This window comes from Lissotriton vulgaris, chromosome 2_1, assembly GCF_964263255.1.
Source record: "Lissotriton vulgaris chromosome 2_1, aLisVul1.2, whole genome shotgun sequence".
Lineage (NCBI taxonomy): Eukaryota > Metazoa > Chordata > Amphibia > Caudata > Salamandridae > Lissotriton > Lissotriton vulgaris.
The window spans coordinates 24,074,044-24,095,428 of NC_141687.1; positions in this window are offsets into that span (position 1 = coordinate 24,074,044).

Here is a 21,385-nt window from a genome sequence, read left to right on the forward strand (position 1 = left end):
AGAGGCTACTTTGTCGTTGTTACTTCATTTGTCTGATTTTCATCATAAGGTTTCTCTTTCGAAGTTACAATTTTGTCGACAAGAAGTAACCTACTTAGGTCACCTCTTATCGAAGGAGGGAAGGAAACTGAACCCAGAAAGAATTCAAGCTATTGCGAAAATGAGTGTGCCATCAACACAGAGAGAAGTACGTGCCTTTTTAGGTATTACATCGTATTGCAGACAGTGGATTCCTAATTTCTCATTGCTAGCGAAGCCTCTGATAGCTCTTACTGTTAAGGATACTCCAAATCCTATTCCTTGGTCTGACGAATGTCAGAAGAGTTTTTCGGAATTGCGTGGTGCGTTGTGTTCGGCTCCTGTGTTGGGTACTCCCGACTACAGTAAGCCTTTCACATTGTATGTCCACGAGAGAGAGGGATGTGCATTGTCAGTTTTGACTCAACAGTTTGGTGATAAGCAGCGTCCATGTGCTTATTTTTCGTCGACTTTGGATCCAGTAGCTAGAGCGTTGCCGAGCTGTTTGAGAGCTACAGCGGCAGCGGCTGTTTCAATTCGACAGTCTGCTGGTTTGGGTATGGACAATACCTTAATCGTAATGGTTCCACATGCAGTGGATACCTTGTTGAATCGTACCAAGACACAGCACTTAACTAGTGATCGGTTGTCGGGTTAGGAGTTAACCTTGTTAGCAAGTCATGTACATATAAAAAGATGCAACACGTTGAACCCAGCCACGTTGTTGCCGATTTCAGCTGAGACAGATAATGTTGATGAGCAACATGACTGTTTCCTTAGGACTGAGGAAGAAACGAAAGAGAGGATAGACCTTAGGGATACTCCTCTACCAGAGTCTGATGGTACATTGTGGGTTGATGGTTCGTGCTTCAAGTTGCCGAATGGTGATACGACTGCGGCATATGCTGTTACGACTTTGCATACGATTGTTGAAGCTGCACGTATCCCACATAATTCAGCGCAAGTGGCAGAGTTGATTGCATTAACGAGAGCGTGTGTGTTGGCGAAAGGAAAATGAGTGACTGTGTACACTGACAGTCAGTATGCATTCGGTGTGGCTCATAGTTTTGGACGTTTGTGGCGTGAACATGGGTTTCTGACTTCTCATGGTACAAAGATCCAGCATGGTCAGTTGGTGAATGAACTCCTTGAATCACTCACTTTGCCATTGCAAGTCACGATTGTGAAATGCAGTGAGCATAAGAAAGTTACTGATGATGTTGGCCGTGGTAATGCGTTTGCCGATGAGGTTGCGAAAGAAACTGCGAGAGATGTGATGAGTCGAATGTATGTTGCGGGTTCAGTGAGATGGGTTCCAGATACAAGTATGTGTGAAGATACTATTAAGAGTGTGAAATCCATCCCAGCTGAAGCTACAGATAAAGAGTTGAATGAATGGAGAGAAGGTAAGGGTAAATTGGACTCGAATGGTTGTTGGGTTGAATTGTCAGAACATCAGCGATGGTTGTTACCCGATGCGTATGTTCTTCCAGTGGTTACAATGGCGCATGGAATGGCACATATCAGCGTGAAAGGGATTTGCAAGTTATTGGCTCCAGTATGGCAGAATGTGGGCATTCCCAAGTGTGCATAAAATCTGGTCAAGAATTGTATGGTGTGTTTGATGTACAATCCTGGTAAGGGAACTCCAACTCCAGCTGGTCATTTTGCACCCCCAACGTATCCGTTCGAGGCTTTGCAGCTAGATTTCATCCACATGGAGAGATGCAACAACCTAAAGTATGTGTTGGTGGTTGTTTGCTCTTTTTCTAGATGGGTGGAAGCTTACCCTTTGAAGGACAATACTGCCTTGTCCACAGCTAAAGCCCTTATCAAAGAATTTTTCCCGAGGTTTGGTTTGCCGAGAATTATCTGGAGTGACAATGGGAGTGAATTTGTGGGTCAAGTGATGAAGAGAGTGTGTGAGGGACTAGGAATTCGGCAAAAATTCCACGCTGCAAATCACCCCCAATCAGCTGGTTTAGTAGAATGCTATAACGGCACCCTTAAATTAAAGTTGGCCAAAATTCAAGCGAGCTCTGGTTTACAATGGCCAGATGCTTTGCCCCTAGCTCTCCTGTCCACAAGAATGACTGTACATTCGCGAATGGGTTTGAGTCCGTATGAGGTTGTGTTTGGCCACCCGGCGAATATTTGGGGCGTGCCAAGACCAACAAGATTTAGCGAACTTGAACACCCTGTGTTGCTTGATTACCTTTATGAATTGACGGCTAAACTGCGTGTCTTACACCAACAGGTTCGTGACACTCTGCCACAAGCTTCTGATGATCCAGGACACGCTATTGAACCTGGAAGCTGGGTGCTGGTGAAGAATTTTCAGCGAACCAAGAACGAGCAGCCTCGCTGGACGGGACCCTACCAAGTCTTGTTAGCAACCCATTCCGCAGTCCGAGTGCATGGCAAGAAAAACTGGGTTCACTGCGCCCTTGCCGCACGACCGGTGGGTCCAGGAGGGACTTGCTGATTCTGAGATTGTGCCCCGTTTTTTGCCTTTCAGCGATGCTCGTTTGACTGGCACGAACACTGAGAAGGAAAGTGATAACATTTTGCAAGAAGCTGTGTCGCTGTCAAATCGGTTGAACACTATTGAACCTGAGCCTTTATTCAAAGATCAAGAATTGCCTGGAAGAAACCGCTATAATTTGAGACCAAGATCTATGGACAAATAAAAATTCTTTTTATTTTTGAATGTGCAGCTCTCTTATCTGAGAAACTTGTTTATTTTTGTTTTTGAACTGCCATCTGGTTCAGCTGCTAGGGTTGCGGTTGTTTAAGACTTTGGAGTGCAGCTGGAAACGTTAGGTTGACAGTTCTGGTTGGTCTAAGGGAGTTGCCCTGGACTAACAGAAGCATTCCTTAGCAGAATCAACCTACCGCCGCGGGCAGCTACTTAGAGAGGATGGAGTTTTTCAAGATGGAGAGACCTGCAGAAACTGTGAATTTTAAAAGCCAGATACGAAAATTGATCATTCGGAAAAGATTTTTAATATTGTGTGTATTTTTTCTACTGAGTTTAATGATGTTCTTAATTGGCTATATGACATTCTCTTTTCAAGTAACGTTTATGCCTACTGTGCAGCCTACACCTCCTCCTACTGTTTCTTCTCATTCTTTTCACCCTCTGCCTGAACATGAGTCCATTAGGAGAATGGAATTCGCGAATAATTCCTTTGTCAGCTTCTGCACCAACACCAGCTAGTAGTGAACACGACTAATTGTTGGGTGTGTGGCCTTATGCCCCATACTACCAATAAAGGTATTCCTTACCTGGTCTTGCCATTTAGCTACAATGGTTCTTTATTGGCGTTTCAGACGATGTTCATATATGACATTGAACCGTATCCCCCACGTTCCACGAGAAGTAATTCGAGCAACAAAGCATTGGTAGTAGGGATCACAAACATGAGCAGAAACATTGATTCGTATTGAACAATTCCCAGAGATGAGTTGCAAGCTTACGATAGATGGAACATAACAGGATATGGAGTCACTTTGAGTGAGAACCAGCGAGCAAAGAGATCCTCTCCGATTTGGATAGTACCCCATCATAGTCACCTATGTCTGCAAGGTAATGGCAAGAATCCGAGAGCTCAGTTGGGGAGAAGTGTTTGCACTGAGACGTATGTCTTTGCATCTCGGACTTCCCCGTCGTTTCTAGCAGCTAAGGGTACATATTTCATCTGTTATGACAAGGCGTATACATGGTTGCCCCCTGACTTCTCGGGCACATGTTTTGTTTCTTTTCTGTTGCCTCCCACTTTTACAGCTGCGGCAGATTACCATAAGATGAGAGTTGCTAGAGGTGTCTTCAGTAAGGAAGATACCGCAGGGCAAGAGTTGGGAGATTTCTTTAAGGGTTTTCTGCCGTTCTGGGGACCGATGGCAAACAGCAGAAACCTTCGCCAATTGACGAGAGTGGTTGAGTCTACCATAGTCGAAACTGCCGGTGCCCTTAGTAACTTGACTGCTGAGCTCCAGTCGGATAGACTTATGACACTTCAGAATCGAGTTGCTCTTGACGTCATACTTGCAGATAGAGGAGGGGTTTGTAAATTGATCCAATCGAGTTGGTGCATTTTCATTTCAGACAATGCTCCGACAGTTTTCCAGGCCATTTCCAAGTTACATAAGATCTCCAAGTCTGTACATATGGCTGAAGGAGATTGGTCTTTGATGGGATGGCTCTGGGAACTGTTATCCACGTGGGGATGGAAGATTCTGATGGTCATAGGGATGGTATTGGCTATCCTTTTCCTGTTCTGTCTCTGTGTACAGTGTGCTCCTGCTATATGTGGCCTTTGTGCTACTTCGTGTTTGAGGAGACCTGTCCAGAGAGAGTTACTAAGTACTAGGATGATGTTACAGCAACATCTTGTTGATCTGATGAACATATACCTGGATTCAGATTGAAGTGAATTTAGGTTATTGCCTAATGTAAGGGCAAAAGGAGGGTCTGAGGTTCCGTGAATCCTGAACCCGTTTGATAAAGGTTATCGTATCATGACGATTTTGGTATCAACGAACCGCAAATGACGAGTGCGGTATGCACGAGTGTTTTCGTCATGTTACACTGATGGATTCACTATGCATTTGACGATTTCGCCTCAAACCCTTGGGTTCCATTTTATGTACGGCAGCCATTTTGTGGGTTGCCCTCACATTAGACTGATGACTGCAGGATGACTGTGGCCATGCAAGTCTCTAAGGACACGTACACCTTTTGCTGACTCCCCTGTGACCTGGGCAAGCTGACTCCACCGCCTGAAGCCAAACTTATTCGGCCGGTTCCTTTCCCAGTGGCCGAATGAGATTAGCATCCAGGTGCACATGTCGTAAACCTTTCATCGCACACAAACTATGCCTAATCTTACACACACCTGTCTTTGTTTCTTTCTTTATGACTTGCTTTACGATGAGGAGGTGCCCGTTTTTACTGGGGGTCTGTCGATATCTGATGGAAATACTGGACCTTGCCGGGTAATTGATTATGGGCTGGACAAACTGAAATATGGGCTTGTCATCATGACTCTGCTTTTTCTTTGTTGCAAAAATATGTGAATGATCAACTGTAAAATAAGGAATGTTTGCCTGAAGCATGATATTTTGCATAAAAAGGAAAGGCTGGCTTTGTAAGATTGAGCAGTCTCCTGAGAACCTACATGCTGTTGTACTTCTTGGACCTCTGTTACTGGTTGCAGCCAATAAATTTGATCTTGGAAGTCACCAAGAAGTATCCCGTGTCTCTGTACTCTAAGACAGGTGAATCCGGAAGACTAAGGGCGTTTTCCCTGGCGCCACTGGGTTTAAATACCCGGTTCTTCAACACACAGAGATCAACGTCCTACTCAAGAAGCCCAAGGCGGACCCAAAGGACCTTAAGAACTTCCGGCCCATCTCCCTGCTTCCGGCAAAAGTCATACAGAAGATCGTCAACAAACAACTGACCCACTCTCGCAAACAAAACAACACCCTGGACGCGTCCCAATCCAGATCCGGCAGCAATCAAGGCACCGAAACCGCCCTCATAGTCGCCACCGATGACTTTAGGACCCTGCTGGACAACAGCAAAACCATGGCCTTTATCCTCCTAGACCTCTCAGTCGCTTTTGACACCGTCTGCCACCACACCCTATGCACACGCCTTCACAACACAGCGATCCACGACAAAGCCCTCGACTGGATCACCTCCTTCCTCACCGACAGAACACAAAGAGTCCGCCTCCCTCCATTATGATCCGAAGCCACCAAGATCAACTGCGGCGTACCCCAAGGATCATCCCTCAGCCCGACCCTTTACAACGTCTACATGACACCGCTCGCCAACATCATCAAATCGCACCGCTTCAACATCGTCTCATATGCCGACAACACCCAGCTGATCCTCTCCCTCACCAAGGACCCCGCCAATCAATCAATCAATCAATCAATCAATCAATCAATCAATCAAAGCATTTATAAAGCACACTACTCACCCGGAGGGTCTCAAGGCGCTAGTTGAGGGGGGGTCTGCTACTGCTCGAACAGCCAGGTCTTGAGCTGCTTCCTGAAGGCGAGGTGGTCCTGGGTCAGGCGGAGGTGGGTTGGGAGGGAGTTCCAAGTCTTGGCGGCCAGGTAGGAGAAGGACCTTCCCCCTCTGGTGGCTCTTCGGAAGCGGGGGATGGCGGCGAGGGCGTGGCCGTTCGATCGAAGCTGGCGTGTGGGAGTATGGAAGTTGAGGCGGCTGTTGAGGTATCCTGGGCCTTGGTTGTGTAGGGCTTTGTGTGCGTGGGTGAGGAGACGGAAGGTGATTCTCTTGTTGACCGGGAGCCAGTGCGGGTCTCTCAGGTGTCCGGAGATGTGGCTGCGACGGGGGATGTCCAGGATGAGACGTGCTGAGGCGTTCTGGATCCGCTGGAGTCTCTTCTGGAGTTTGGCGGTGATACCGGCGTAGAGGGAGTTGCCGTAGTCCAGACGGCTGGTGACGAGGGCCTGGGTGACCGTCTTCCTGGTCTCGGTGGGGATCCACCAGAAGATCTTACGTAGCATGCGCAGGATGTTGAAGCACGACGAGGAGACTGCGTTGATTTGTCTGGTCATGGAGAGGTAGGAGTCCAGGATGAAGCCCAGGTTGCGTGTGTGGTCTGTTGATTTGGGTGCGCTGCCCAGGGCGGGGGGCCACCAGGAGTCATCCCAGGCGTAGAGTGAAGATCCCAGGGTGAGGACTTCCGTCTTGTCCGAGTTCAGTTTCAGGCGGCTGTTCATCATCCACTTGGCTACGTCTGTCATCCCTTCGTGTAGGTTGGCTCTGGCGGTGGTGGGGTTGTTGGTGAGGGAGAGGATCAGCTGGGAGTCGTCGGCGTAGGAGATGATGTTGAGGTTGTGTTGGCGTGCGATGGCTGCGAGGGGGCTCATGTAGACTTTGAAGAAGATTGGGCTGAGCGAGGAGCCTTGAGGAACGCCGCAGATGACTTCGGTGGCTTCTGATCTGAACGGGGAGAGGCGGACTCTCTGTGTCCTTCCGGCAAGGAAGGAGGTGATCCACTCCAGTGCCTTCTCCTGGATTCCGACGTTGCTGAGTTCGGCGTGCTTCCAGCTCTCCGGGAAAGTAGCGGTGTCGAAGGAGGTGTTGATGATGTCCATCAGGTGGGGTGCGATGACAGCATCGGCCTTGTTGAAGACGTGGTGAGGGCAGGGGTCGGTCGGAGATCCGGAGTGGATGGAGTTCATCGTGCGGACGGTGTCTTCGGTGCTGACCGGGGTCCAGGCGCGGAGGGTGGTGGTGGGGGGCGGTGGTTCGGTCGTGGCGTGCGTCGGTTGAGTGCTGAAGCTGTTGTGTATGTCCGCGATCTTGTTGTAGAATTAGGAGCCAAAACCAACTTCCACTAAGGAATGGAGGCCGTCGCCAAATGGATGAAGATCAGTCGCCTGAAACTGAACTCAGACAAGACGGAGGTCCTCATCCTCGGCTCAACCCCCTCTGCCTGGGATGACTCCTGGTGGCCGGCCTCACCAGGAGCTGCGTCGACACCCACCGGCCACGAAAGCCTTCTGGTGTTCATCCGGGACTCATAACTGTCTATGACCCAGCAAGTCAACGCCGTCTCCTCCACCTGCTCCAACACCCTATGCATGCTTCGCAAGATCTACAGATGGATCCCCACCGAAACCAGGAGTACAGTCACCCAGGCCCTCGTCACCAGCAGATTGGACTACGGTAACTCCCTCTACCCGGGAACCACAGACAAACTCCAGAAAAGACTCCAACGCATACAGAACGCCTCTGCACGCCTCATCCTCAACATCCCCAACCACAGCCACATTACTGCCCACCTGAGAGACCTGCACTGGCTCCCCATCAACGAGAGGATCACCTTGTAGCTCCTCACCCACGCTCGCAATGCACTCCACAACGCCTGACCAACATACCTCAACAACCGACTCACCTTCTACACCCTTAACTGCCAGCTTCACTCCGCCAACCTTGCCCTCACCACTGTTTCACACATTCACCTAATGACCACCGGTGGCAGATCTTTCTCCCATCTCGCCGCCGAGAGCAGGAACACCCTCCCCACCCGCCTAAGACAGACCCAGGATCTGCTGACCTTCAGGAGATTTCTCAAGACCTGGCTGTTCAAACATTAGCAACTCTCCCCTCCCCCCTTAGCACCTTGAGACCCTCACGAGTGAGTGGTGTGCTCTACAAATGCATGATTGATTGATAGATTGAATTATTGCTTTCCGCCCATCACAGACTTCTATTGGCACCACCACCCTATCTGCTTTTTAATTAATAATTTCTTCTTCCAGGGAGCGTCGTGCAGGACCACACAGCTATATGCAAGGGCTCTGTTCTTTATGTTTCAGCAGGGCGTCAGATTTTTTCTTGCACCCCTTCTGCTTGTTTTATTTTTGGTTGTTAGGGAAGATCCAGTAACAACGCTCTGTTGTTAATGGGTTCAATCAATCAATCAATCAATCAATCATGACACTTGTATAGCGTGCTACTCACCCGGAAGGGTCTCAAGGCGCTGGGGTGGGGAGGGGTACGTTACTACTCGATGAGCCAGGTCTTGAGTTGCTTCCTGAAGGAGAGATGGTCCTGGGTTAGCCGGAGTTGGATGGGAAGGGAGTTCCATGTCTTGGCTGCCAGGTAGAAGAAGGATCTTCCACCGGCGGTAGCTCTGCGGATGCGTGGAACGGCGGCGAGGGCGAGGCTGGTCGACCGTAGCTGGCGGGTGGGCGTGTAGAAGGTCAGGCGGTTGTTGAGGTACTTGGGGCTCAGGTCGTGGAGAGCCTTGTGTGCGTGGGTGAGGAGTCTGAACGTGATCCTCTTGCTGACGGGGAGCCAGTGCAGGTCTCTCAGGTGGTCGGAGATGTGGCTGTGTCGGGGATGTCCAGGACAAGTCGTGCGGAGGCGTTCTGGATGCGTTGGAGTCTTTTCTGAAGTTTGGCTGTGGTTCCGGCATAGAGGGTGTTTCCGTAGTTCAGTCGGCTGGTGACGAGCGCCTGGGGGACCGCCTTCCTGGTTTCAGTGGGGATCGATCGGAAGACCTTTCAGAGCATGTGTAGGGTGTTGAAGCACGATGATGAGATGGCGTTGACTTGTCTGGTCATCGAGAGGGAGGAATCCAGGATGAAGCCCAGGTTATGTGCATGGTCCATTGGCTTGGGAGTGGTGCCCAGGGCAGGGGGCCACCAGGAGTCGTCCCAGGCTGAGGGAGATGATCCTAGGATGAGAACTTCCGTCTTGTCTGAGTTCAGTTTCAGGCGACTGTTCTTCATCCACTCGGCGACGTCTTTCATCCCTTCGTGTAGGCTGGCTCTGGCGGTGGCTGGGTTGTTGGTGAGGGAGAGGATCAGCTGTGTGTCGTCGGCGTAGGAGACGATGTTGAGGTTGTGTTTGCGTGCAATGGCTGCGAGGGGGCTCATATAGACGTTGAAGAGGGTGGGGCTGAGTGATGATCCCTGTGGCACGCCGCAGATGACTTCGGTGGCCTTGGATCTGAATGGGGGAAGGCGGACTCTCTGGGTTCTTCCGGCGAGGAACGAGATGATCCACTCCAGTGCCTTCTCTTGGACTCCGATGTTGCTGAGGCGTTGCACTAGGGTGCGGTGCAGACAGTGTTGAATGCTGCGGAGAGGTATAGGAGGATGAGGGCCGCTGTTTCCCCGTTGTCGAGCAGGGATCTGATGTCGTCAGTGGCTGCGATGAGGGCGGTCTCGGTGCTGTGGTTGGTGCGGAAGCCGGATTGCGAGTGGTCAAGGGATCCATTCGTCTCGAGGAAGGCGGCAAGCTGTCTGTTGACGGTCTTCTCAATGACTTTTGCAGTAAAAGGGAGGAGCGAGATGGGGCGGAAGTTCTTGAGGTCGGTGGGGTCGGCTGTTGGTTTCTTCAGGAGGGCGCTGAGCTCGGCGTACTTCCAGCTTTCCGGGAAGGTGGCGGTGTTGAAGGAGGCGTTGATGATGTCCCAGAGATGGGGTGCGATGATGGAGTCGGCCTAGTTGAAGACGTGGTGGGGGCAGGGGTCGGTTGGGGATCCAGAGTGGATGGTGTTCATCGTGCAGGTGGTGTCTTCAGTGCTGACCAGGATCCAGGCGCAGAGGGTGGTGGTGGGAGGGTGTAGGTTCTGTGGTTGGGTGCGTGGTTGTTGCGCCAAAGCTGTTGTCTATTTTGGCGATCTTGCGGTGGAAGAACGAGGGGAGCGAGTCGCAGAGGTCTTGCGAGGGAGTGATGTCGTTGTTCCCGGCGCTGGGGTTGGAGAGCTCTTTGATGATGCTGAAGAGTTCCTTGCTGTTGTGGGCATTGTTGTGCAGTCGTTCTTTGAATGCTGTCTTCTTGGTGGTGCAGATCAGCTGGTGGTGTTTGCGAGTGGCGCGCTTGAGGGCAGTCATGTTTTCTGTGGTTTGGTTGTTGCGCCAGGCTTTCTCGAGGGTGCAGCAGTTTTTCTTGGAGTTATTGAGTTCGACGGTGAACCAAGGGGCTTTCTTGCTGCCGTGTTTGCTGGGAGGGGTCTTCAGTGGCGCGAGGTCCTCTGCACAGTTGGTGATCCATTGTGTGAGGTTGCTGGCTGCTTCGTTGGGGTCCGTTATGCTGGCAGAAGGGTTGTAGCAGGGTTTCCGTTCTCCCACAGAACTGTGCATAGAGATCTAGAACCTTAGTGAGTTAGGATGATCCAAAAACTCATCTCAGTGTCAGAAATCTCGTTACCTAGCTAGCTACAGTGTCTCATGTATCATTATGGAATGATACATGTATTAGACAAACCAGAACATGATCTTTAGAATACCTCAGGAGTCGTGGAACACATGAACACTCTTTCGTTATATAATCATTTCAAACCAAAACTGAGAGTCAAGAACACAAGTGCAAGTTTGAAATATTTATTATTCAATGCAAAGTTCTCAAACGCAGTATCTTGTATAATACCAAAATGCAGATTATAAAAATCAGAGTTAGCAGCATAGTCACTAATCCATAGTAAGCAAAAGGTGCTAGCATGTTATAATGCAATTTCTATAGAAATCTATATCACCTATATTTCGCGCACCCTATCTAGCATATTACATTATATCTAAGAAGGTCTCATTCGGGCTTTAGCAGGGCGACCCCATACCTCTCAATGTCAGTAGGAGCAGTTCACATCAGCATCTACCAGTTCTCTTCATGCGCAGCACCAAGTGTCTACGTTCATTCCGTGTAACTCTATCTTAAACCCGCGTAGAGCCCAAAATGTTGGCATCAACATTATTTGTGTTATGTCTAATGTCTAATGTGGTGCGAGGATCAGACTTCCCAGCAACCTTGTGTTAGGTTAATCTTAGAGTGTGCAGCTCTCAGTGTGCAGACAGTTGTACCAAGTGTACAAGGCAAAGCTGATAGCATAGGAATAACATATTATTCTCAAATAAAACACCTCGCCACTTCTAGGCTGAAAGCTACAACAACAAGTACGTGTCGTGTGCAAAACTGAAGCCTGAAGGAAAAACGGCTGTTTAAACATGTAATACACTCATGCTAACTTAACGCAATATATGTAATGAAGTATCCATATGACACCCCCCCATTGGTCCGAGCACCGCCAATCATAAGGGAAAAGGCAATACTAAATCAGATACACAATTTGAAAGCAAAATTCAATAGTTTTGAGCTAAAATAAGCTAAAAATTTGTATGAATGAATATGTATGAATGAATATGTATGAATGAATATGTATGAATGCTTACAGTGGCATCAAATCTAAAAAATATCAAAAGTCTTGAACCAAAAGTCTTCCGCCTGGTTCAAAATTTTATGAAATGTATGACCAGGTCGCATCCTTTCAAATGTTTGTAAGAGAAAAAAATCAAGGCACTCATCCGATATCCAAAGTCATGTGCCACTTAGACGTTATCTCCAGCAACATCACGTGAGCGAACTCTCCATCCGCTGAACATAGTCCATCCCTCCAATTCAGCGAGGGGAAAGTTATATTTCACAACAAAGCATTCCTTCCAGGCATCTCACGATTGGAAAGTATATGCAAAGAAAGTTGCAACAGCCTCCAGTATGAAATCACTGCCATCATCCGAAAATAGTTCAGCCATCCAATTTAGCAATGGGAAAGAACATACGTGCTCCTCCAGCATCGGATCCTCCTGCAACGTCAGAGGACAACTCGGTGGGTTCACCAGATCGCTGTGTGTCAGGAAGGCATTCGTCGCTGCAGAGATCTCCCATTGGCCCAGAACTCCATTTATCGCTGCCAAGGCCATAACTCTCCCGCCAGAACAGATCAGCTCGTGAGCCACAACGGGACGCATTAGCTGATCAAAATCGACGTCAGGAGCAGTCCTCAAGCATAGGCACAAATCAATGGCCCAATCGAACTCGCAGTTTAGGCAGTGAAACACAGGTTGGACACACGTGAAGTCGGTGAACCGAAATGACAATCTATAGGCCGTGCTTAATGCTGCAAGCGGCAAAGTTCCATAGTAATTGAGCATCCGATTACGGCACAGTGTCAGGAGGCGTTGAACGGCGTCTTGCGCAGGATGGGCATCCATGTTTTATGAAATAAAACACCAACAGAAAGCCTGCGGCCACAGCCAGCAATACAGGTATTCCACCAAACAAACTCCCAAAAATAGTGTGGAAAAACGTGGGAATGATACCAAAAACTTTTTCAAACGTAGTCACGAGGCCACTGCTTACTAGTTTAAAAAAATGTGCCAGCCCAGTCGTTGAAGAAGCATTAAAAATCTGGTGTACCAGCTCGCAGAAATGAAATGGCAAATCAGTGTTTAAAAGCGCCTGCACCTCTGTGCGGGTGTTAGCTATGTGAAGGACATAAGTTTCCCGGGCCGAACTCAGGGTCACTTGTTTTTGAGACAAAAGAGCCCTTATTCTGCTTAAACCATTGAATTTCGCTTCCAAGGTTGGGATCCGTGGCCAGATGGAGACATCTGAAGAGCCATGCGTGGGTGGGTAAAGCACGTTCTTGCAGCACACTACACGCTCTGATACAGTAACTATATAAGCCACACCAATTAATAAACCACAACATAATTCGTTGTTTAAAAGCAAATAACTACCATTTGTTAATAAAGTAAATGTGGGAACTACTGCTGGAACTGGCGTGCCTTTTAAAACACATGCTAAATTTGGGCGGTCCTGATTACAAGAACCGTGTAACTGAATGTGTCTGCATATTAATGAATGGTCAGGTGACTGTGTGCATTCCTCACCATTAAGATTCACTTCTTTTCCATCTTTCAGACATCTGTATGTGTATGGTAATGACCATGCCTCATGTAGGAATGCATTGCCTAGTGGCTCATATCGTCCTATAGCAATATACCGCATACAGTTAGTAAATTTATATAAGGGAAATGGTAATGTAATTAAACCATGAATAAGCCACGTGGCAGTGGTGGTTTCAGCAACAGAAAAAGGTAAGGATTCTAGCTTCTCAATATGTAACATAGAAAACGATGCATCACGCATTGAAAGCATGCGCTGTTTATCAGTAAGATTAAAAGGGGCAAAAAGTGATGAAACGTTCAATGAGGTCCAGGGAACTCGACCAGCCTTAATTGTCTGTAGAGTCCAGGCAAACTGCATTACAGAACGTAATTGATTTTGACCATGGTATAACGTGGACACTTCATCATGTACAATATCAACAACAGAAGAAACAATATTATCCAATGTGTAAATTCTGGAAGAAAGCGTGTTAATACTATTATCGACCACTGCAAGCACTTTTTCCAAATTGGCTTGATCAATAGCCCTCAGGCGTTTAGCTGCTTCGACTCTTGAAAATTTCCAAATTTCATTGTAAATAGCATAAATAAAGCGTTTAGACCTACCCATAGTTGGGCCTTTTATAAAATCATTTAACTCTATGTTTTCATTCAACTGGGACAGATGCAGTTTAACTGCAGCTAAAGTGGAATGTTGTAACCAGTTCTGACACAATTTGCCTACTGAATAAGTTGTAACAGTGTGATCTTGGTCAAACCTGGAATCTGGCCTGATGCGTGTAAGACCCTCAGACAAACCCAAAAAACGACTTTGGCAAGAATCAGAGCTTCTTTGCCATAAAAGCCACCCATCCGGATCAAAACTGGAAATATTAAAGGAGGAATTCTGCAAAAGTGCTTGTATCTCACTTATGGACAATGTAGTGAAATTACTCCAACCTGAATATTCTTCCAAATCAGGGATAGTAGGGGTATTTAATTTTTTAGATGTAGCCAATCCAAAACATGTTGTTTGGGAAATAGTCGAATTTAAAAACAACATGTGATTTGGGATGAGACATGCACGATGCAAAGCCTCAGTGCCTTGTACCTGCCAATCTTTGGTACCCCAAACCGATTTAAGGTTAATAACATCCTTCCATAACTCATAGCCATCCACAGATAACCTTTCTAGAAAGGACTTTGAATACAACAATTTTGTGTCAGTCAGTCTAACTTTTGGCATTGATTTCTGCTTCACCTTGAAGTAAAAAGACTCAGGATTTGATTGATTAAAGTCTGTAAAGTAAGAGTATTTTCCCAAAAAAGTACTTGAGCTCCCCTGTAAAGGAGCAGGGCAATGTTCCCACTGAGTGTAATTCACAGGAACCCGCCTGGAACTTGTCTTGTGCAAGAAATGATTTCCATAATGTTGGTAACAAAATAAATCACCATAATTGACAGAATCTAAATACAAATCCTCATCATCAAAGGCCGCATAATATTTCAAATCAGAGAACAATGCTTCTACTGCCTGAAGATCCCAATCATCAGAACGAATATTTTGCTTAATCACATCTCCCATGTTTACTCTAAGCACATTAGGAACATTAATAACTTCTGTGGGGCCATGTATCTGAAACCTAACCGCATCCCACACAATCCCATCAAGGACAGGCCAAGCAGTAATTTGTACTGAATGTAAGTCTCTCTTTAGTCTGTGTGCCGAATGCGAGGAGGAGTGAGGGGCCAATGTTCCATTAAGGTACCGAATTCCTGTTCTTTCTTTCACATAATGGCCATCAATCAGGCGGAAAAAATAAAACACAAAACCAATTGACATAAAAAGATAAAATGAAAATAGTATCAGCCAAACGTATGTCCAAGGCGGAATTAAAAAATGTTTTTTAAACAACGTGGCATATTTTGCAATAGTTGATGGTTTCTTTGAAAGTTCCGAAACAGAGTCAAAAGAGAATCTGGACTGATTAGCCAAACGTGCATGTAAATCGGACATGGATAAATCAGCAGGATCTGCATAGGTCACCTCATCAATGTTAGTAACAGGAATAGTATTTAATAAAGGACTTGACATGGCAGGCATCTCGAGGGACACCTCCTGATCTGCACCGGATGTAATAGCCAGCACAGAGTGCCTCACCATGGAAGGACAGGATACAGCCGGTGTCATGCTATGAAGAATCGGCCACCCTGTGTGTCTTGACATTGTCAATAGAAATAAATCTGTTTTCTTTACGACCTGGAAGTGGTGGTAAAATGACTGTTCTTGTGCCCTTCACTCCAAGGACCCGAACTGGCGCTCGATATGAGGGACCAAATTCCTTTTTGTTATCGATCTTCTCTCGAACCAGTTCTCCAACTTGGGGTAGCCAGCCTACTACCGGGATCTGCAACGCATCATCCGACGTGGAGGGCAAGTGTTCCTTTGCAAGACTGTCTCTGGTCATTTGTAGATCCTGTAAAACATTGCAATGTTCATCTACGTCAAAGGCCTCGGCCTGGCAGTCTGCACCATCAAGGTCAGGGACGTACATCTTGATACCAAAGAGCATTTCGTATGGGGTCCGCCCACCCAGAGACCTTCTAGGGAGATTATTAAGCGCACGCTGCACGCCATAGAGGTGGGTCAGCCAGTTTCTACCAGTGCCTATAACTCGGGCTGTCAAAGATTGCTTTAAGTCGCGGTTCATTCTTTCTACTACAGAATTGCCCTCAGGCCTGTAGGGGCTTGAAAACTTCACCTGTACTCCCAACGAAACCATAGCATCCTTATACGCCTTAGAGGCGAAAGCCGGACCCTGGTCCGAATGGAAAGCACCACAAGCAAAGATTCCCACAAAGACACGCAAATCCTTAATGACAGTCCGTGAATCAGCGCTGCGATGCGGCCATAACCACACAAAGCGTGTGCATGAGTCAACTGCTACTAAGATGTATTTATACGCAGTATCAGAAGAGAAAGGACCGCAGTGATCCAAATAAACACAACCAAGCGGTTTATTAGAAATGTACAACTTTGTCTGAGGCGGACGCGCAGCAGTAGAAGGCTTAATCTGCTGACAAGTGTCACACATAAGGACATAATCGCGCGTCTGTTTGTACAGTCCCCGCCACCAGAACCTCTGTTGTAGCTGTGATACAGTGGCTGAGACGCCCGCATGCGCAGACGCCACACCTTCATGAGCCGCTGTAATCAGAGAAGCTCTGCGATCCGAGTTGGGAATCAGACGCTCTCCAACTTCAGGAATTTTCACATAAGGAACCTTATCGGGACTTAAGTGGTATGTGTATTTCGAAGGGAACCCCGCAGGATATTTACCTCCCTTCGCCGTGGCAGCAACAGCCGCCAAGATGTCGTCATCTATTTTGCTCTTGGACCTCGTGACCGCTGCAACTAAGTATTTTGATACCGCAGACTTCGCTGCCTCATCAGCAAGCGAATTGCCAACAGCGTGGACTCCCACGCGCTGGTGGCCGAGAGTATGAATCACAAACACGAGCGGCAGCTTTTCTTTAAGTTCCGCCACTCGGACCCAGATCATTTTATGTTTTATTGTGCTACCTTTGGAATCACGAAAATCATTCTGAATCCAAAAGAACAAGTTCTCATTGTAAGACTGGACACAGTAGTAAGAATCACTTACGATCAAAGTTGTCACACTAGGATCTGCGTACTCCAATGCGAGCATAAGAGCACGGAGCTCTGCTAATTGTGCGGTGCAGTCTCCAAGTGTCTGCGTGTGCACGACACTGGACTTGAACTCATCGTTCACCATGGCACCGACCACAATGGCGCAAGCGGAAACGTAGGCATGTTTAGAGCCATGCGCAACCTGCGCCGAACCATCCGTGTAAATGATACAGTGGAAATCCTCCAACGGCCGCATTGCTAAAGGAGCAGGATGAACAAATTCATACTGTAAATACTCCTGTGACCGTAAAGCGGCGTCAAAAATAAACGTGACATCCTGAGATGTCAAGGATGTAGCCCACTGAATCCACCGAGGGTGCAAAGCTTTAGAATTCGGTACACTGGCTTTCGTGACCGCCTCCAATGCAGGACACGGGGTAACAACCAACATGCGCTTTCCCTGCGACAGGGCACGTTCTTTAAGAATTGCCATCTGCACAGCCGTTAACACTTTCTCCACAGTGGAAAAACGCAGTTCAGCCGAAGTGTACAAGTGTGACTTGTAAGCAATAGGTACAGTATCCCCCTCATTAAAAGTCAGGTACGTGAAACCCACCGTCCCAGGGATTATTCTTATCACCAGGTTGGTCTGGTTATCACGGGTCTGTAAGTAGTCAGAAGTGAGCAAATCAGCCTGCAAGGACTGCAGAATGGCTGAATGCTCAGGCAGCCAGCATGATTTGGAAAAAGATGGTTGTACCAAGGCATATAAAGGCTTGATACGCTGGGCATATTCCGGAATGTATGTCCTCCCGAAATTTAAAAAACCCAGTAAAGACTGTAATTTTTTCAGTGTTGTCGGAGAGCGCAACTGCGCGCACTTCTCCAGGAAGTGAGGAGCTAATCCCTGTCCTTCATGGTTAAGTTCATAACCTAGAAACAACACTGTGTACTCCGCAATGTGTGATTTTGCAAAGTTAAACTCATGTCTGCAAAGTTACAAATTATGCTGTTTACTCGACACAGATGCACCCAAAGCTCGTCGTCTGTGAGATAAATGTCATCCACATACGAACATGCAACTGGATCGAAACTCTCCAACAGAGAGACAATGCGGGCGGAAAACACTCCAGGACTATTTTTATATCCCATTGGGAGTCGTTTAAACTTTTTTTGTACGCCGCCGCATGTAAAACTGGTCCATTGGGAACTTAGACCATCTAATCTATGTGCATAAAAACCATTGGAAATGTCAAGCGTGGTTTTGAACCGTTTACGCTCAAGACTATTCACTAGGGCAGAGCCGTGAGTATTCTGTACCGCACAGTTACGGCAATGCGAGTTCAAATGCCGGTAATCCAAAACTAGACGATAAGAGCCGTCCGGCTTGTTAACAGTAAAAAGGGGATTATTCATTGGTGACACACACGTTTCAATTACACCTTGATATTCCAATTGTTCAAGGATATCCGCGACCGAAGCTTTAGCTTCACGCCGTATGGGGTACTGGGGTTGTGGCTGAGGCTGTGACCGTAATGGAATCTCATGGCTAGGGGACAATTTATCCCAGCCACACTGATTTCGGTACACAGCCGGCGCAAGCGCCAGAGCCCACTCTTCTGCAAAATGCAGCGCTTCCACTCTCGGTACAGTGTGCGCGAAACTGGGGAGGATTACCTCCTCCCCTCGCGGAGCTGCGAGAACAAAAGGTGGGGGCCAGTCAGCCTCCGAAAGCAAAATGTCATACGTATCTGAAAGATTTTCCCAAAATACCCCTTTTACAGTTCGCTGCATGTCACCTTCAATTAACAGGACAATTTCAAAAAGTCTTTCAGGGGGAGCAACATGTGTATCAGCTGTTTCGATTACAACATAAGTGTCAGTCGCTGTCACCTTCAACAGTGGACGGAGGGCCTCTCTCACTATGGTAATCTCCGCCGCGCTGTCCAGCAAGGTCAGAGCCCACGTCAGATTCCGAAGCCGCGTTCTCACTATCTGGGGCATATCGATGCGCCGTTAAGGCAGCGACTTTCTTCTTGGCAAACTGCGGTCTCCTTGGCGTAGAGTCGTCCCGCTTGTCCCCTTCACTTCGCGTGCGGGGCTGGCCACGTCCTTGCTGACCACCCCTGCCCCTGCCGCCCCCTCCACCACCGGTTGACGGAGCCGATGAGTCCTGAAAGGAACGAGGAGAGCGTTGGTCAGTTGCCTGATATCTGTCAGGCGATTTAATCGTAGCGCGATCGCGCAATTCATAAACTCGCTCAGACTGCGCAGGTTGCGAAGGTGTCGGACTAGAGACCTGTGTCTGTTGTTGCTGTTGCTTACCCCTATTCTGCTTTTTCGGCCAAGTTTGCTTTTTGGACTTGGGCTGTCCACCTGTTTCCGAAGACTGCCCCTGGGGTTGCTTCTTTTCTTTTTCAAGAAAAACCTTCGCACCCCTTGAATTGCGGCCAACTGTTTTATAAGCCGCCACAATAATTTTTGCCAGCTGACGGGGTTTCTCGGCATCGGGTACTAACGCCAGACCATTGGCCACCTGAAAGTTCATTGCATCCCCTTTTACATTGGCAAGGATAATACCGCAAACTGTCTCAAATGAACCGTTCAGGCGCATACCCAACTCAACCGCCGACTCAGGTCCGTGATCATCCTGAACACGCTTGAGGATCGCAGACAGGTTCGAAACTGACGGTGTGCCAAAGCACCTCGAGTAAACCGCTGCAAATGTCTTACCCCATGTCTCACAGTCAGCAAGGTCCGGGGCTATTTCCTTCGGTAAACTAAGCGTAAGAATCCGGTGTTTTTCACTCGGAGTCGTATTAGGAAACACAGCCTCTAACTGGTCGAATTTCTCGGCAAGCCAGTAAGGAAATTCATCCGTACTATCTGGCTTTCTGCCCATAACGGAATTCACCAAGACAGGACTGATTTTCAAACCAGCCTGTTCTGCTCGAAGCTGCGCACCTGCGGGGGCTGCGCCTTGAATATTACGACTAATGTAATGAACAAGCGCTCTAATCACTCCAACCGAGACCTCATGTAGACGTCTCAGGTCGGCTACGTTACACGTGGCGCGATTAGGATGAGGAGTAAATCCACCCAAGGCGGGCCAATTTGTGCCCGGAATGGACAAAGGACCTAACCTCGTAGCGTTCAAAGAATGGGGTAGGGCGCCACCAAACCAAACACCGTGCTGCCAAGCGTCAATAGGTACTTCCAGTGCCCTGTACGGAGCATAAGCTACCGGTACTGCTGAGGCAGTGTATGTGTGATAGACACCCGAATTAGCATCTACTTCCGGAAATGTCACCCAAGAATAAAACAATTCGTACGGGTACGCATGTTCCGCACTCACAACTAGAACCACAGCTAAGCCTTCAGCGGGTACATTATATCCCCGCAAGTGATCGCGAACCGCGACGCGGCTATGCTGCGCTATTTCCACTGCCATGTTAGCACAGGAAGAAGAAAAACCAGACAAAGAACTGTGTGTAGCACAACTGGGTAGTAATTCAAAGAAACCGTTTTTAGAAGAATTCAAGCTTGAAAACACCTATCACATAAATAGGTAGGTTTTTCCGACACCACCGTTTTCCGGAAACGGGAATGAAGGTGTCAAGGTTTGAATGATATACTACTCGAGTGTCATGAAATACGGCCAACCAATCCGTTGGGCGCCATGTAGCAGGGTTTCCGTTCTCCCACAGAACTGTGCATAGAGATCTAGAACCTTAGTGAGTTAGGATGATCCAAAAACTCATCTCAGTGTCAGAAATCTCGTTACCTAGCTAGCTACAGTGTCTCATGTATCATTATGGAATGATACATGTATTAGACAAACCAGAACATGATCTTTAGAATACCTCAGGAGTCGTGGAACACATGAACACTCTTTCGTTATATAATCATTTCAAACCAAAACTGAGAGTCAAGAACACAAGTGCAAGTTTGAAATATTTATTATTCAATGCAAAGTTCTCAAACGCAGTATCTTGTATAATACCAAAATGCAGATTATAAAAATCAGAGTTAGCAGCATAGTCACTAATCCATAGTAAGCAAAAGGTGCTAGCATGTTATAATGCAATTTCTATAGAAATCTATATCACCTATATTTCGCGCACCCTATCTAGCATATTACATTATATCTAAGAAGGTCTCATTCGGGCTTTAGCAGGGCGACCCCATACCTCTCAATGTCAGTAGGAGCAGTTCACATCAGCATCTACCAGTTCTCTTCATGCGCAGCACCAAGTGTCTACGTTCATTCCGTGTAACTCTATCTTAAACCCGCGTAGAGCCCAAAATGTTGGCATCAACATTATTTGTGTTATGTCTAATGTCTAATGTGGTGCGAGGATCAGACTTCCCAGCAACCTTGTGTTAGGTTAATCTTAGAGTGTGCAGCTCTCAGTGTGCAGACAGTTGTACCAAGTGTACAAGGCAAAGCTGATAGCATAGGAATAACATATTATTCTCAAATAAAACACC